The sequence below is a fragment of the Tursiops truncatus genome, chromosome 6 (genome assembly GCF_011762595.2).
Source record: "Tursiops truncatus isolate mTurTru1 chromosome 6, mTurTru1.mat.Y, whole genome shotgun sequence".
Lineage (NCBI taxonomy): Eukaryota > Metazoa > Chordata > Mammalia > Artiodactyla > Delphinidae > Tursiops > Tursiops truncatus.
Window position 1 is genome coordinate 53,064,531 of NC_047039.1, and position 18,670 is coordinate 53,083,200.

Consider the following 18,670-nt stretch of genomic DNA (forward strand, 5'->3'; position numbering starts at 1 on the left):
TTTGGATGGACTGGGTTTTTCTGTGATTCCACAAAGACACCTTGGAAGATAGTGGTTCTAGACTAGCGCCATTTTGAAACGCATTCTCCAAAGAACTTCCTTCCTGGATGAATGGACCCTAGGAGGAGGAAGCTGTGTGGGGTGTACCAGGAAAGCAGGAGTTGAAGGGGAGTCTTAGGAGGTCAGCAGGAATGTACATCGTCTCTAAAATGGGCAGAGGTCCAGGGAGCCAGAGTGGAGGAGGTCTTCAAATAGCTCACTAAATCACCCCTTAAGAGATGGAGTTAGCCTTTGGCTAACTGCCACAGAGAGAGTTTTCAACATCTAGCCAAGTAAAAAGATACTTTTCCTCCTTTTCGTCTGATTCCCAGCTTCTTAGCCTTAACTTGGAAGAGCCAGAAACCAGCAGCAAGTGAATGGAGAGGAAGTAGTGAATAAAACCAAAACCATCCAACTAAACCTTGGAGCAAAGAGGAGATACTTTAAATAGAATGTAAGGTGAATTTTTAAAACATTCATTTGGTTGGGAATTTTTAGTAGTCAAAAATAAGGGCTATTCACTAATACCCAAAATTTGCTGTAAAAGCAACTGGTTGCATGGTGGTTTTAAAATATATCTGCAAATGCTTTGACACTCCTCCTATCAAGAGATAGAGTCTCTGTCCCCTCTCCTTGTACCTGGTGAGCCTTTATGACTGTTGTGATGACTGAATCATGGCAGAAGCTGCACTGGGTGACTTCTGGGGCTAAATCAGATAGGGAATGCAGCTGACCTGTGGCTTCTATTGGGCACTTACTCTGGGAGCCTTCAGCTACCATGGAAGAAGTTTGGCCATTCTGAGGCCATCATGTGGAGAGGCTACATGCAGAGATCATACTGAGAGAGTCAGCGAGGCAGAGAGAGAGGCTCATCGACCACAGGGCTGCATCAGGAGAGGTGAGTGAAGTGAATGTGGTATTCACCTTAGCACAAAATTTAAGGGGGAGGGGTACCAAAAAAACCTAATAATCAAGGTAAATCAGATTTTAATGCAATATTAAAAAAAATAAAAGTCAAGGTAAATGATGAATAAAACATCACCATTTTAAATAAAGACAAGATCAGTATTCCTGATTGCTCCTTTTGCCTTCAACTTCAATATGGCTCAGCAAGGCACCATTACTCATCTGATTAACGAAAGGGCCCAAAGCAACTTTCTGGAAATATCTGACATCTTGGTTCTCTGGTGTGTATGTAATTGTCAAAATGGATTGAAATGCACGCTTGAGATCTGTACATTTTATTGTTTGTAATTATACTACTCTCTATATGTGTATAAGTATTTTGAATTGTGAATAGTCATGAGATCTAATTCAATCTAAGGAGCGTTGAAGGCATGCTGCGGAGGTTTGGGGGACAGAAATTTACTTAGTTTTTAAAAGCGAGCAAGTGCATTGGATGGCCTGTGGACAGCACTCTGTATGGATGTGACAGCTGGGACTGCCGTGGCTACCTAGATGCCAGCCTGAATATGAAGCTGACACATGGAGATGGGTGGAGCTGAAAGAATCAGAGAGAAATAGGCTCGGAGCCCTGACTGAACTACACCTGATCACTGGGTTTCCTCTGGACTTTTCTGTTACATAAACCAGCATCCGTTTTATTTAAAAGCCAGTTTGTGTTGGGTTTTCTATCACACATTCAGAGAGACAAGGAGAGAAAGCAATAAAGAGAATCGGGAGGCAGGAAGAGCTAGGGGTGAGCAGAAGTCATGAGTCAGCAGAAGTAACGTACATAGCCTTGTAGACAGGGCTTACCACCGCCAGGCACTGTACTATCACGTGGTGAAAGACAGAAAATGAGTCAGACAATATCTCTGCTCTTGTGGAACTTACATTCTAGCTGGGAATGGGAGACAGGAAGGGGGACAGCAACCATTTTGGATAGTGATAAAAACTTTAAAGAAAATAATACAGGGTTATGTGGAATGGAAGAGGCTACTGCTTTTGTTGGAGCACCCGGAGAAGCCTTCTCCACGGAGGTGACATTTGACCTGTGATCTGACCGCGGAGGAGAAGCGAGCTGTCTGAAGCTCTGAAGAAAAATCTTTCCAGGTAAAGATATAGCAGCACATTCCTGGAAGACAAGAAACAGATCAAAGAGTAGAAACTCCCTAAGAACTTTAATGTGCATATAAATCACCTGGAGATCTGGTTAAACTGAAGATTCATATTCAGTATTCTGGGGTGATGACTGAGGTTCTGCATTTCTAACAAGCTCCCAAGCAATGCAAATGTTTCTGGTTTATGGACCATACTGGGAGTAACAAGGCCCTGCAGAATTGCTCCCCAAAGTATGGTCTGTAGCCTGGTTCACAAAGACTTTGAAAGTTTCTTTTAATATCTTTATGGCAATTTAACATTGATACAACATCCATGCATGTAATCACTTTTCTAGTAATCCATTTTAAGTGCATTGGTCACTGATAGATTGCAAGTTTAAAACACAAAATTTGACCCTGCACAGATAGTTTGAAAAGCACTGCCCTAGAGCCTAGAGTGTTACAGCTGGAGGGAACTGAACTAACTACTAAAACTACAAAGAAGCAGGAAACAATGAAATGTACAGCGTATAATAGAGAGTAGAAATAAATGTCATGTGGAAAACATGGGGATCGGTACAGTCAACAGTACCATCACTGCCACTACCGCATTTGTGCATAAACACAGATAGACAGGCAGACAGACAGACAGACAGACACACACACACACACACACACACACAACACGGCTTCCATACAGAACTCCTGGCAGCCAGGCGTCTATCATCTATTTCTCAGATAAACATCCAGAAATGTCCTCTCTAAACATATCAATGTCTATGAGCCAGGATTTCCTCCTTCTGGAATTTAGGGTCTCCTAAGTGTTGTTCCCTCAGAAGTGAAGCGCATGGGTCAACAATGTTTCCAGTGTGTGCAGAGCTTAGAACTGTTCATTGCCTCTTTATTAAATGGAATCAGAACCTTAAGGATCACCAGACTTTCAAGGAACCAATTTAAACAAATATTCTGAGAAGAAGATGGAAAGCAAGATTAATAAGGACAGGGCTACACTGAATCATAATTATGGTAAAATTGCAGAGACTCAGTGAAAACCTACCTGGTCTCTAGAGCTACATCCTCTGAAACGAGCTTACATTTTCTCTGCATGTTTGTGGTATAACCAGAAAAGATGTCACATTTCTCAGTGAGTTTCACCTATGGAATACTCTCATCTTCCTTATATTCCTAACTATACTTTAACAACTCTCACTAACTGAGGTAATCTCAGTGTGTTCCTAGAAAGTTAAAAGTACCTGTCTAAAACACTGTGAATGGCTTAGTATGTATATTTCATCAGTTTGAATGCTTTTAGTTGTAAATAACAGAAGACACATTTCACACTAGTTTAAGAACTAAAGGAGACTTATTGGCTCATATAAATGGAAGTACAAGAGAGGGTGTGGGCTTCAGGTAATGTGTGATCCAATGACGCAGTGGCAGTCTGGAAAACTCAATTTTTCTTCTCTGTTCTTTTTGCCATCACAAAGGAGGGGTATTACCTAAAAATTATTATGTGACTTGAACAAGTTCTTCTCATTATCATTATTGCTTATTTGTCTTGACTTTTGCTTGGGCAATGGACTTATACCCTCATAGTATACATGATGCAGAAGAAATATTTTTCAGGAGAGAGATTCCAAAATGTTATTCTAGCTTGTATAAACTTGAGTTGGAGATTATTTGGATGTGTTCCACCCAAAAAATAACTACGTCCTATTGCTTTCTCCTAAGATTTCCTCACTGCACCAGGATTCTGTGGGTACATAAGTAAATGAAGTCAAGGTCAGATGGTCATGACCTCCCAATGCCCTTTCTTTCTTCCTCAGAGAGGTGAGACCCAGTCAGACACACTGTATGTTTCAGTGCCTCTATTCTATAAACAGTTTGTTATATGAAGAGAGACAGATTACTCTACATGTTTTCAAGAGATATAATTTTTACATTTTTCACATGCCTGGCATTCTCTCTCAGTCATTCCTTCCTCCTAATGGATTTCTTGTAGACACAAATATATTTATTATCCTAACATTCTTTTCTTTCTTCTTCATCTCTTTTCAATCTTGTCTGTTTTCAACGGAGAAAAAAGTTAAAGATTGTTTAAAATGGTCTATTTTTTTTCTAACATTGAAGAAACTGAAAAAAAAAAGTATCCAAACTCCTTTCTTTTATTTTAGAAACTAGAGGCCGATTGAAACCATAAAGTCAGTCAGCCAACACTGATAGAATATAAAAACCTTTCTGCAAACTATAATAAATAAAAATGCATATCTGTTATACATTAGTTAACCCTTAGGCAGGAGGAGATGTAGACACATCAAGTAGTTTGCATTTAAATGAAGCATTATTAATAAGAGTCACGGCTGGTTAAAGGTTTGGAAATAATCCATTGTCCCACAGTAAGAATTCCTCCAAAGTCATTTAGTCCTGGGGGAAGAATCTGGTTCATACACAGTGCTGACCTGAGAGCCCTGTAGTGACACCTACCAAGTGAGGGAGGAACTGGCCCACTGTTAGGAGAGCAGAACAAAGACTGTGTTGCCTGGGAGGCAACTTTGTAACTTGATGGATCAAACTTGCAATTTCTAGGATCTATCTTTAATAGCAGACATTAAAGGTTTTGAGTAGACAAGTTGGGTCTTTCACCAGTATTAGAGTTTTATGTACTCAGTTGATATTTGTACTTGTTAAATTATAATAAAAAATAATTCTAGCCAATCCTGGAAGTCCTCAAAACTTTTCCCTTACAAAAATAGTCTGAACGTTACTCAAATTTGAGAAAAACAAATTGCTGTGCCGAATGCCTCCCTGGGAATACAGCTGGGATGCAGACAACGTTCCTAATTCCTTCATCTTCAGATCCCGGAGCCTGTGCTTGACAGGAAATAGAAAGAATTATTAACCTGTATTTTCAACCCACCCCATAGACAAGAGCAACTCTACTTTATCCTCTATGTACTTGGGCTTTCTCTGTAAGATTTTATTTTATCTTTTTTTTATTTATTTATTTTTTTTTTTGCGGTACGCGGGCCTCTCACTGTTGTGGCCCCTCCCGTTGCGGAGCACAGGCTCCGGACGCGCAGGCTCAGCGGCCATGGCTCACGGGCCCAGCCGCTCCGCGGCACGTGGGATCTTCCCGGACCGGGGCACGAACCCGTGTCCCCTGCATCGGCAGGCAGACTCTCAACCACTGCGCCACGAGGGAAGCCCTGTAAGATTTTATTTTAATTAAAAAACATTTTTTTTTTAAACCAGTGCAATATACCACACTGCCTTGTCACTCTAGAAAGTCTTGGGTCCTCTGGGTGAGAAGAAGCAGAAGAGAATGGAGCAGTAATGATACAGGTTTACTTCAAAAGGAGATGTCCCTGAGTGGAATCATCCCAGTTCTGGGTAATTTTATGGAAGAAGTAACGTAGGCAAAATGCCTTTTTGACTTCTGATGTATTACCATTTAAGATGGGCATGTACAATTTGCTTTGCTAAATGAGACCAGAACAGTAGTATCTTTTTAACCCACGCTTTGTTTTAATCTCCTTTGTAAACTTGCAACAAACCAAGTTATTAAATCCTTTAAGCTGGGCTCTTTTCCTATGGTTCAATAGAATAAATGCCATTTTACCTTTCAACACCCTTAGAATACTTTTAGTAACTTTTAAGGAACCCTTAGTTACTTTTAGTAACTAGTTATGGAATCATTCTCCTATTCTTCTTCTACCAGCTAGCATTTCATGCACTTACTTCCTTTGCATCTGAGAATGACCAGATTTGGAAATGGACAAATGGAAGAACTTTGCTATTCAAAGAGGAGGAATCCTCTGGAATTTCTAAGCAATAAGAGAATACTCTCCAAATGGGATGCCTGGAGATGACTCTATGGCAAGAACAAAAAAGTTATGTAGAGAAATCATTCATTCTTGCATTCACGTATTCGTCCCATGTCAAGTGAACACTGATAAGGTATGAAACATTTTGCTAGGCTCTGAGGATGATCTGGTGAAGTGGGCCCTGCTCTTGAGTAGTTTATGGTCTAAGTGGGAAGAGAAACATTGCATATATAGCTAAATGTATAATTTCAAAGTAGGATGAATACTGTGAAGCAAAAGTACAGATGAGAATGTATCTCAGTGGGTTTATCCTAACTTGTGGGAATCATGGAGTAATGTCCATGGCTGTGCCGTTCACTGAAACACTGAACTGTGAAAGATGGCCAGGCCTGAGCAAATATCATTGTTCCATTCTGGGTAATCTAGGTTTGAGACAGGCATATGGGGAAGTCAAATAAACTCAGATAGATGGAGAAGTCTGCATTGAAGATAACAGCTTAGGAATCCTTAACCAATAAATGATAAGCTAGAGGTGAGAATGAACTGACTTAGGGATAGAGTTGAAAAGAGGGCCTATCACTAAGTCTTGAGGAATTCCATTTAAAGATTAGGGAGAGATTAGTTGGCAAAGAATATCAAAGAGTGGTCTGAAGACAGAGGCAGAGCAACTTTGCAGCTAATAAAGGTGAAGATTCTGGGTCCTTCTCTTGCTTGGGAGGAGCCCTAGCAATGGGTTTACACGGTCATATATTCTTGTAAAATTTTCACAAGAAAGGTATCTTTGGTTTTCTTTTCTAAAAGCAGAGCCCCAAATTGTATGAGCTTCGGGTCTCACACTTCTGCCCCTAACTAAGAGGAAGGAGCAAAACCAAGAGTGAGTGATTGCCTGGAATTGCAAGGGGAGGGGAACAGTTCAGGAAGAGAGAGTGCAACAGTTATGAACGCATCTGAAGAGACAGGAATATGAGGAGAGAAACACATCTGCTGGATTTAGGTAGTGGGAGGTCACTGGTGTCCCTAGCAAGGGCCCGTTCTGTACTATGAAGGGGTAGGAAGCCAGATGCAGTTGGTTGGTTTCAACAAACTTAACTAAGAAGGAGAGGGGAAAAGTGTGGTAGCTGGGGAGAGACAGGTTTGGGAAGTAGCTTATTTGTTTCCTCTCTCTCTCTCCCCGCTCCCTCCCCGCTTCCCTTCCTCCCTCCCTCCCTCCCCTTCTCTCCTTCTATTTCTCTTTTCTCCTTTTTTGTCTCTTTTTCAGAATGGAGAGACCTGAGAGTGCTGATTGAAAGGTTATGCAACATAGAGATGTGTTGAAGAGACAACGAACAGAAAAGATAAGGTAAATGAGTTTTTCCTTTATCCTATCTTAACTTTCATTTTCAAAAGACCCAGAGGAAATGAATATCCATAGACTATGAAGAAATCTACTCCATGTTTTTGTTTCCCTGTGGGAAAATCTATACCAATTCATATGTTTATAAAAGAGCAAGCGTCCTTGGGCTGAAGACACTCTCTTCAGCCCAGGGCACTGAGCTGACTACTCAACTCCTAGTCATTTACAGGCAAATGTTCTATTTTGCAGCTTTCTGAAAATATCCATTTAAAAACTTAAACCAGTTTCCCTCTGAAGTCTTGTATATTTTATAAACTGTGTTTCCCCTTAAATAGTTGGTGAATATTGTAGAAATACAAATACGTTTTTTAAGACAAACCAAATTTACAAGTCTGCTAAAGAAAAACAGACCTTTAATTCAGGATATTAAAATAAATTCTTTAAATATTTTAATTGGGCTTCTGAGTATCCTTTGATGTATACTTTAATATTAGACTTATGTATTGAAAAAGGGAGCAATTTTCCTCCCCAGAGAATATTCCTGGGACTCAGGGAATTGAGAATATCAGAAAGAAAATCTTAAATGGCACAGAATAGAAATGAGTATGTTTTTCCTGGCACCGTGTATTTCTGCACCCTTCCTCCACTTTTTGTTTGTTTTTTAGTTGGATCATCTGTCTGAGAATGGACATTGATGCGCTAAAAGTTACTTTCTAGAAAGTTAGATTAGCCCCGCCCCCAAGCATCCTCATTAAAGTGCTTCTCATCACTTTAATGAGCTACCAGAGAGCAATCCGCATTAAAAAAAAAAAAAAAAAAGTCCTCAAAACTAGAAATAGAGGCTACCGGTTCCCGCAGGTTACCAGATTCAGCAAATAAAAATACAGGCTGCCCAGGTAAATCCGAATTTCAGATAAACAAAGAATTTTTTAGTGTATATCCTAAACGTTGCATGGGACAGACTTGTCCAAATTAATGCTTCTTTTTTATTTGACCTTGACATTTAAGGGGGCTTTTCTCCAGCAACCGTGCGGAACCCACTCCCCACATCCCCAGCCGAGCGCCCGCGGAGCTAGTTTAAACCCCGGGGCCTGCCGGCTGGGCCGCGCCCCCTGATTGGCCGAGGCGCGCCAGCCGCCCCGCCGGCCGAAGGCGTCACGCAGCCCTGGCAGCCCGGGCCCAGCCGCCGCAGCCGCCTCCGCGGCAGCCCCGGTCGGCGCAAGTGCGGCGCGCGCAGGGGGAGGGGGCGCGGCGGAGCGCGAGGCTGGCGTCGGGCCGCCGGCGGCCGGGCAGGATTAAGTTTCTCGGTGGAGTGGGAGCGTTAGTGCGCGTTCCTCCCGAAGCTCCTCGCCGGGACGTTACTTCAGGACAGAAGAGAGCGAGCGTGGGCGAGGCGAGGCTCCCAGTGTCCCCGGCGACCCCAGCTCTCCAACCCTCCGTTCCTTTCGCGTTCCCGCCGGCGGCGGCTGCCGCGAGCAGGGTAAGCAGCGCCGGGGCCCGGGCCAGGAGGCCGGAGCGCGCCCCCGTGCCCTGCGCGCGCACCGGCCGGGAAGGTGCGCGGCCGCCCGGGGCTCGGCTCGCGGGGCGGGCGGGCGGCCCACCCTGCGCGGCCCGGCGCTACCGGGAAGCAGCTGCTCCTCTGATTGTTGAAAATGATGGGGTCTGGAAGTTTCCTTTGCGACTCGCCGGGTCCCCAAGCGGTCGTTCCGGTTCTTTCAGCCACTTCTCCCCTCCTTTTGCTCTTGTTGATTCTAAGAGGTTGAAAAGTTTCGTCTTTTTGTTCGCCAGGAGGGGCATAGTAAGGGTGCTGAAGAGGCGGACCCCGGGCCTGGCACGCGGGCCGGGCGCAGCGGGGCGCGGGAGCCTATTGCTGTCTGCTGCGGTGGCCGCGCCCCGGGTCGGACGCCCACTCTATCGTTACGCGGGGGTGGGGAGACGCGCCCCCAGACTGGCGCCTCTCGCCTCGGCTGCGGGACACCCAGAGCGCGCGGCTCACTGGTATCCGCCCCCACTTTTCATCCCTCTCCCAGACGCCAGTGCCCTTTCGTCAGCTGTCCGCGTTGGTGGGAGTGTTTTGCTCCCGCCTCCCCTTTTATCCCCCCACCCCGCGGCGATGGGGCGCCTTTGTCCGCAGTTTCGCAGCCCCGGGATGCCGGATGTTTGTAGGGAAGCGCTGTTCCGAAGTTGTGTGTGTGTGTGTGTGTGTGTGTTTTTCAGCGGTGGTGATGGTGTAAATTCTTGCTGCGTTCTTTTGCAGAGGCACAAAGCCTGGGCTATTCTTTCCTGCCGATCGCGTGGAAATTCATGCTGGGACTGCGGAGAGGGGGAGGGGCCGGGAGAGGGCGGGAGGGGCCGCTGCTGCTCTGTGTCCAGGGGCGAGTAGGGGCCGGTGGGAAGTCTCCGTCCATCTCAGCAGCTGGGGCTGCCGAGGTTGCTCTGCTGGGGCGGAATCCGGGTTTGGACGCTGCGGGTCTTGGGCGGAGTGGGTGCGGGTGGCGGCTAGTGTTTCAGAGGTGTCATCAGATAAGAGGACCTTGACTTCACCAACCTAGAAGGAAGACTCTCCAAATTCTTTTGGTGTCGAGAGGGGAATAATCTGAAAAGTGGCCAGACTCTTGTCATCCAGCCTTGTTGGACAGCTGTGGCGTAAACATCCCGTTTGTGTTTCCGTAGGCATTCCTCATTTAGGTTGCCTTTAACAGAATAAGTAACACCTAATCTGAAACATTCAAGTGATGGAGTGGGTTTCAGGGTTACATGTTGCATTTGGGTATAGGGAACTACAATGAACTTTTTGTAGGAGTCGCATCATCTAAATTTGTAAAATATATGCTTTAGCCCCGGTAGAATTTAGGTAAATAACTGCATTTAAAACCCAACAAAACTTGGAAGTTTCTTGGCTTGAATTCTAATGCAGTGCACCTGTGCCTTTGCCTGAGGGAGGAGCTGAGAGGGTTTAGAGGGTGGTGGGAATAATCTTGTCTGGGATGCCCAGATTCCCTGCTTGCTGATGGGCTAGTTTACAGATGGGCCAAGTTTATCTAGACTGGACTCTATCCCTCACTGCCCCCTCACTCCCCTCTCCCATTTCAGAGTTCACATTAGGGTCCTTAAAAGCAGAGGTTTGTAAACTTAAGGGCCAAGGGCCAAATCTGTCTGCTGCAGCCTGTTTTTTTCTCTACGGTTTAAGAGCTAGGGATGGTTTGTACATTTTTTAATGGTTGAAAAACAAAATCAAAAGAATAATATTTCATGACATGTGAAAAATATATGAAGATCAAATGTCAGTGCACATAGTTTTATTGATGCACAGCCACTCTCATTCTTATTGTCTGTGATTCTTTCTTGCTGTTTGTGGCTGCTTTCGCAGCAGCAGTGGCAGATTTGAGTAGTTGCATAGTTGAGACAGAGATGGAGAGCCTTCAAAGTCTGAAAAATTTACTGTCTTACTCTACAGAAATAGTTGCCAATCAAGACTAGGCTTCAAAAGTATTGCTTACATACTCCCTCATGTAATGAGCATATTGTTTAATTCCACTGCCTTTTAGGCCCTGTTTCTGGTGTTCTGCGAATTGGCAGACTGTTCCCCAGAAGGCAGACAAATTAATGTGTTGGATTTCTCATTTCCATGTTTCACTCTCAAAAAGTTTTCTTAACCTTTTGGTATCTTTTTAAGAATCTAGGCTGAAGTGGGGTTTGTGATTAGCAGAAATTATATATTTAGCTATTTTAAGTTCAATATATAGCTGTATCTCAGGGTGCTCTGCAGTGAGTTCTGGTGACTTCTAGCTGCTCTGTTACCTGAGCAGCTTTGAGAATTATAGTTCTGCTTATTTAGCTAGACAGAGGCAGGGGTTAGGGGTTGTCATAAGTTCCTTTCCACAGGCAGGTTGTCACTTAGGCAGAGCTAGTTTGGGGAGCCCCTTGACTCTTCATCACTCGTCTTGCCTACGTCATTTGCAAAAACAAACAAAACAATTGATGAAGTTTGTCTCAACATATTACTACTAGATTGCTCAGATGCATACCATAATTCTTACTTGTGTTCCCTCCTTTTCCTTGGCTCCTTTCAGTATTTCTTTTCCCCTCTCTTGTTTCTGGTTTCCTTTCTCCATTTAACACACTCCTTCATTTCATCACGTGAGCCCCCTGACTGTTGTTGCTAGGGGACAGATGTATGTCAGTTTTTATTGTACTCCAAATTCCTATCATATATACAATGCCCTGTTTGGCGGCTGAAGTTCTCTTTGCATCTCAGATACTTTTTTTTGTATATCTTTATTGGAGTATAATTGCTTTACAATGTTGTGTTAGTTTCTACTGTATAAAAAAGTAAGTCAGCTATGAGTATACATATATCCCCATATCCCCTCTTGAGCCTCCCTCCCACTCTCCCTATCCCAGCCCTCTAGTTCATCACAAAGCATCCAGCAGATCTCCCCGTGTTTTGCAGCTGCTTCTCACTAGCTATCTATTTTATTTTTGGTAGTGTATGTATGTCAGTGCTGCTCTCTCACTTCATCCCAGCTTCCCCTTCCCCTGCTGTGTCAAGTCCTTTCTTTACATCTGCGTCTTTATTGCTGCCCTGCCACTAGGTTCATCAGTACCGTTTTTTTAAGATTCCATATATGTGCGTTAGCATACGATATTTGTTTTTCTCTTTCTGACTTACTTCACTCTGTATGACAGACTCTAGGTCCATCCACCTAACCACAAATAACTCAATTTTGCTTTTTTATGGCTGAGTAATATTCCATTGTATGTATGTGCCACATCTTCTTTATACATTCATCTGTCAGTGGACACTTAGGCTGCTTCCATGTCCTGGCTATTGTAAATAGAGCTGCAATGAACACTTTGGTATGTGTATCTTTTTGAATTATGTTTTTTTCCAGGTATATGCCCAGTAGTGGGATTGCTGGGTCGTATGGTAGTTCTGTTTTTAGTTTTTTAAGGAACCTCCATACCGTTCTCCATAGTGGCTGTATCAGTTTACATTGCCACCAACAGTGCAAGAGGGTTCCCTTTTCTCCACACCCTCTCCAGCATTTATTGTTTGTAGATTTTCTGATGATGACCGTTCTGACTGGTGTGAGGTGATACCTCATTGTAGTTTTGATTTGCATTTCTCTAATGATTAGTGATGTTGAGCATCCTTTCATGTGTTTGTTGGAAATCTGTATATCCTCCTTGGAGAAATGTCTGTTTAGGTCTTCTGCCCATTTTTCGATTGGGTTGTTTGTTTTTTTGATACTGAGCTCCATGAGCTGCTTGTATATTTTGGGGATTAATTCTTTGTCAGTTGCTTCGTTTGCAGATATTTTCTCCCATTCTAAGGGTTGTGTTTTCATCTTGTTTATGGTTTCCTTTGCTGTGCAAAAGCTTTGAAGTTTCATTAGGTCCCAATTGTTTATTTTTGTTTTTATTCCCATTTCTCTAGGAGGTGGGTCAAAAAGGATCTTGCTGTGATTGATGTCATAGAGTGTTCTGCCTATTTTTTCCTCTAAGAGTTTTATAGTGTCTGGCCTTACATTTAGATCTTTAATCCATTTTGAGTTTATTTTTGTGTGTGGTGTTAGGGAGTGTTCTAATTTCATTCTCTTACATGTAGCTGTCCAGTTTTCCCAGCAGCACTTACTGAAGAGGCTGTCTTTTCTCCATTGTGTATTCTTGCCTCTTTTGTCAAAGGTAAGGTGACCATATGTGTGCAGATTTATCTCTGGGCTTTCTGTCCCATTCCATTGATCTATATTTCTGTTTTTGTGCCAGTACCATACTGTCTTGATTATTACGGTAGCTTTGTAGCATAGTCTGAAGTCAGGGAGCCTCGTTCCTTCAGCTCTGTTTTTCTTTCTCAAGATTGCTTTGGCTATCAGTGTCTTAGTGTTTCCATACAAATTGTAAGTTTTTTTTGTTCTAGTTCTGTGAAAAATGCCATTGGTAATTTGATAGGGATTGCACTGAATCTGTAGATTGCTTTGGGTAATATAGTCATTTTCACAATGTTGGTTCTTCCAGTCCAAGAACATGATATATCTTTCCATCTGTTTGTATTGTCTTTGATTTCTTTCATCAGTGTCTTACAGTTTTCTGCATATAGGTCTTTTGACTCCTTAGCTAGGTTTATTCCTAGGTATTTTATTCTTTTTGTTGCAGTGGTAAATGGGAGTGTTTCCTTGATTTCTCTTCCATATTTTTCATCATTAGTGTACAGGAGTGCAAGAGATTTCTGTGCATTAATTTTGTATCTTGCTACTTTACAAATTCATTGATTAACTGTAGTAGTTTTCTGGTGGCATCTTTAGGATTTTCTTGGTGTAGTTCATTTATCTTTTAAATGCATATATATGATGAGGGAGTAGAGACTCTCCCCAGAGTTTACTGTATCTGTGCAAGGCTTGGTGCTTGGAGACATTGATGGAAATCCTTGAAATGTAATTTTGCATTGATCAGGCCTTTAGCCTTTAGCTGATGTGGTGGAGAGGCTCTGCTTTACAAACAAAGAAATGGACCCATTTCAGATTAAGGGATTTAGAAGCTGGGGAGTAACAGTTGCCTGGAAGTTACTGTCCTGAGTTAAGAGCAGATTAATAGACTTGATTCAGGTTGAGTTGCAGGTGGGTTCCCTTTTGTATATTTATAATACGCACAAAGTACTCTGTGCTTTTCACAAAATATCTTCGGGCAGGGTTGACGTCTTGGGTTGGAAATGTCCCTATATATGCTAGAGCAAATGACACATCTATCAGCAAAAGCTTCTATGATTCAGAGTAAAGAAGCAAACAACTTCCTGTAGAATTCAGGACTGCTTGATGGTGCATGTGAATGATGATAATATCACCAGTTATATTTCCCAAACAGTTATATGTGCTCTTAAAACACGTTTGGCCTAAAGTAGGAATTCATTTGATATTATTACATTGTTACATACATTATCAACCCCATATTTATAACAAGAAAGGTATTATTTTTTCTTGTAAATTAGTTTCCTGCTTAAAAGAGCATCACTATAAATACAGTTGGGAAATGATGTTTAATATGATAAAGTTAATGTACTATAATTAAATAATTATAGTGGGGTTCCACATGGGTGAATAAGAATAAGGAGATGAACTATTTCTAGATAGAGAAAACTGATACCATTGCCTTCCTGTGAAACACTTGCCAAGAAGATCTGAGATAGTTATTCATTGAGTAGATGGTAATAGATGGATTAGGAGGTATGTTGAATTGGGTTAGGCACTGGGGAGAACACCAAATAAATACTGTTGGAAGCTTACTGTCTTAGTTGGAAAAATAGACACACAGAGGAAAGAACAAAAAGGTTTTACATGTAGTAAAAGTTACAGTGATTAAAGAAGTTAGACATCAACATTGGGTTCCTTGCTGGCAACTTGTAGATGGATTAAGGGCCTACCCCAGTGACCTCATTTAACCTTATTTACCTCTTTAAAGACCCTCTCTCCAAATATAGTCATATTCTGAGGTATTGGGGGTTAGGACTTCAACATATGACTTTGGGGAGGAAACAATTCATAAATTCTTACAGAGACTGTAAGGCTCTCACAGACTGTAGGTTGTAAACTGGTGAGACCTTGAAGAATTGGACTGGCTTCAGGGTAAGGGAGGGAGGTCCTGTAGGAGGCTATTGTGGTGGTATACCTAAGCTGTATTGTGGTAATTTGATGTTTGGAAAGAAAGGGAAACTACTATGTGAGGAAAAAGTTATTTTATCTTTGGCCTGAGGCCACTTGTTTTCTTTCTTCTGGTGTTCACTGGAAAATTGGCCCTTCCTTTTTGTAGACAGAGCATTCGTTTTCTTTTTAAGCATTTCATAAAAGCATCAATTTTCTTAAAATATTTCTTCTATCTCTCACAAAATGAGTAAAACATTAAATTAGCAAAGATGAAATATTAGTGTTGTAAACATCTCACGATGGTTTTGGAGTGTGATTAAAACAGTAAAATTTATAATTTAAATTATATTGACCTAAAAACTGTGTGTATATCCTATGCATGTTTTATGGTCAGATATTTGGCATAGTCTTTTTTCCCCAGAAATATCTTCCCCTTTTTGGAAAAATATAATTTAAAAAGTAATTCATATCCTATATATCATAAAGTAACAAAAAACTTTTTGAAGCGTTGAAATTATATTTGTTGGAGCAGTTAGAAATTATATTTGTTAGAGTTAAAGCAGTTCTTCCAAATTTGGACAGCTGAGTTTTAAAAAAAAAAAGGTAAAACAAGGCTTAAATTCTTGCTTTTTTTCTTCTTGCCTGTGGTGGTTAAATTTGTTTGGTCGAGGGAATTCTTGTCTTTATACTCCTGTTGGCTTTATTTAGATCTGCAAAATCAACATTCATTGTTATTTTCTTGTAAACCACTCTACCTCCGGATCTAGGGTGCCGTAACTAAATGCAGGAGGGGAAAGTGAAAGAGAAAACACTTGTAAGAAAGGAAAAGACAGAAACATCAGCTACTGGACAACAAAAACTCAAGGAAAAACCTATTTAGTTTGTGTTGATGATTTAATGTTGATAGTATGAATACCTTTTGGGATACTTTTTTTTTTTGGGGGGGGGGGGTACGTGGGCCTCTCACTGTTGTGGCCTCTCCCGTTGCGGTGCACAGGCTCCGGACGCGCAGGCTCAGCGGCCATGGCTCACGGGCCCAGCCGCTCCGCGGCATGTGGGATCTTCCCGGACCGGGGCACGAACCTGTGTCCCCTGCATCGGCAGGCGGACTCTCAACCACTGCGCCACGAGGGAAGCCCCTGGGATACTTTTCATTTACTCTATTGCTTATGTTTTAAAACTATAGTTATAGTAAAATACATAAGGTAATTCTTTCTTTTAGTAACTTTTTTTGATGATAAAAAAGCACGTTTAAAAAATATGGACAACATGAGCTTCCCTGGTGGTGTGGTGGTTGAGAGTCCACCTGCCGATGCGGGGGACACGGGTTCGTGCCCCAGTCCGGGAAGATCTTACATGCCGTGGAGCGGCTGGGCCCGTGAGCCATGGCTGTTGAGCCTGCACGTCCGGAGCCTGTGCTCCGCAACGGGAGAGGCCACAACAGTGACAGGCCCACGTACCGCAAAAGAAAACAAAACAAAATACATACATATATATATATATATATACACACACACACACACACAACATAAACAACTGCAAAGAAACAGAAAAACTTAGCTGCAATTCTGTCACCTAGGTACTATCCCTCCCCAAAGAAAACAAGTATTTTGTGAAACGAGAATGCTTAACTTATTTTGATATACAAATGAACAAGTACAGCCATTGGTCAGTAGTTTTCAGTAATTGCCCTTTCTCTCAGTGAGGATAAAATGATTTGAGATTATTAAGCGTCCATATGTTTGAACTGACATTAATTGCACCTGTTTGAACCAATGTCTCTTGACTCTTTGAGGAGGTATAATATGCCTAACTACCATATGGCACACAGGACACCAGTGGAGAATGCATTTGTAATTCTTGATCTGGGCTTAAAAATTAAATGTTCCATAGACCTATAGTTAATTTTGCAATAACTTTACATTATGTATTGATAATTAGGTGGTCCCTAGCATGCCTTGCTTCAGGGAACACGCTGAAGAAAATGGTCATGGGAGTCTGTTATCCTGTGCTTATAAGACATCACTACACTAACAAAACTGTGATGACAGAACCATAAATATTAAAGATTATTTTACAGTTTAAAAGATCTTCTCTGATCTATACAAGGTATGCCCAGCTTCTCTTATATTTTGCTAAGCACCCCTCCCAAACAGGTCCTGTTTGTCTAAGGCATTACTGGATAAAGTTAAAGAAGGTTTAGACCAGATGTTCCCATTTTCTTCCCCCAGTCTTGCAAGAGTATTTCATTTTAATAAGTCAGGCATGAAGTCTGCCTCTGGGCAACATTTATTTCCTGCTGTAGCACTGGAGGGGCCTCAACTATAGGATTCAGTGGAGTTTTGCCTGACACCCTCTCCCTCCTTTCTACCACATTCACGGTTTTCCTGGGACTAGTGAATGTAGTCATCCTGTTCCGGTTGAGAAAAGTACAGCACTGGAATGTCTCTTTATACTATAAACTTTGCAGAATGTACATATATACATATATCTATCTATATTAATAGCCCCCGGGCCTGGATTATTGCCCCCTAGGCAGTGCTATTAAGTTCAGTGAACATCTGTTGGGTGCTAAACTCAGGACGTTTAGGCTTCCCCCTTCTCTCAGGGAGGGGAGAGGGCTTGTTTAAGTATTTTACTGAGGTATAATTTATAGTTCACATATGATGAACTGCGCATATTGAAAGTGTACAGTTTGTTGAATTTGGACCCTTGTGAAACCAGCCTCGCAGTCAAGACAGTGCACATATCCATCCCCCGCAGATTTTCCTCACGCCCCTTTGTAATCCTTTCTTGCCTCTCCTACTTCCCTATCTCAAAGTAACCACTGATCTGCTTTTTGTCACTATAGTTTGCATTCTCTAGAGCTTTAAATAAGTGGAATCATACAGTGTGTTCTTTTTGTCTGACTGCTTCACCGTGTATTTTAGGATTCATCCTTGTTGCCTGTACTCGTGGTTTATTACTGTTTATTACTGAGAAATAGTTCATTTTATGGTTATAGCATTCAGAGTTTTTGAAATAGTTTTAGAATTCTCCTATACTTCATCCATTGCCTTGTAGTGTACTTGTGCTTGGATTCAACTATATTGTGTCAGACTCTTGTATTTGACAGTTTTATTCAGTCTTCTTAAATTCATGCCCCTTTTGGATCAACATAAAATTTAAGTACCCTTATTTAATGTTTACATGAAGTTCAAAAATATGTAAATCATATTTTATTAAAAAAAAAACCCTGGCAATTGTAAAATAGGGAGATTTAAATTTTTCAAATTTTTGAAAATATCAGGTGATTAATTTTTTTAAAGTCACGTGAGCGTTGAGGTTTTCCACAAGCTTTTGTATACTACCTTGTGAAGTCAGTTTCAATATTGAGCCCAAAACTGTATTTCCAGATTGCTTGCCTAATTCTCCTGACCCACGTGCATATTTTTGGTAGTTCTTATAATTTTTGGTAGATTTATTGGTCACTTCTTATGACAACTTTATGTGACAGTCCTATAGTGATTTGGATAACAAAGGAGTAATTTGGCACCTGAATTATACACATAATTGCCATTCATTATATGTTACACCTAAGATCATCAGACATACCAAGAATTGGAGAAAGGATGGTCATTATATTATGAAAACATGTTATTCTTACTGGGGTCATTCAGGTTTTTCAGGCCATTTTTAACATTTTTGTGTTTGTCTCTACTCTCTGATCACTTGATTGAAATTGAGTGGCTAAACAATAAAAAAAACACAAACCCCAAAGCAGCAACACCATTTAAAGCAGATGTGCTGTCTGGA

At 41.7% G+C, this 18,670-nt stretch overlaps 1 protein-coding gene across 7 annotated transcripts in view; it reads left to right on the forward strand.

The window, feature by feature from the left end:
• The first annotated feature begins 8,331 nt into the window (after nt 1-8,331).
• MPDZ (multiple PDZ domain crumbs cell polarity complex component) overlaps nt 8,332-18,670 on the forward strand; it is a 168,108-nt gene continuing 157,769 nt past the window's right edge. For 3 of the 7 annotated variants that reach the window (XM_033858100.2, XM_073806120.1, XM_073806123.1), the window contains exon 1: nt 8,337-8,718. The gene's annotated coding sequence lies outside the window, so the exon portion shown is untranslated. Of the gene's footprint in view, nt 8,719-18,670 lie in introns of all 7 variants that reach the window. The other 4 variants (XM_073806124.1, XM_073806122.1, XM_019934835.3 and 1 more) reach the window with 4 other exon arrangements.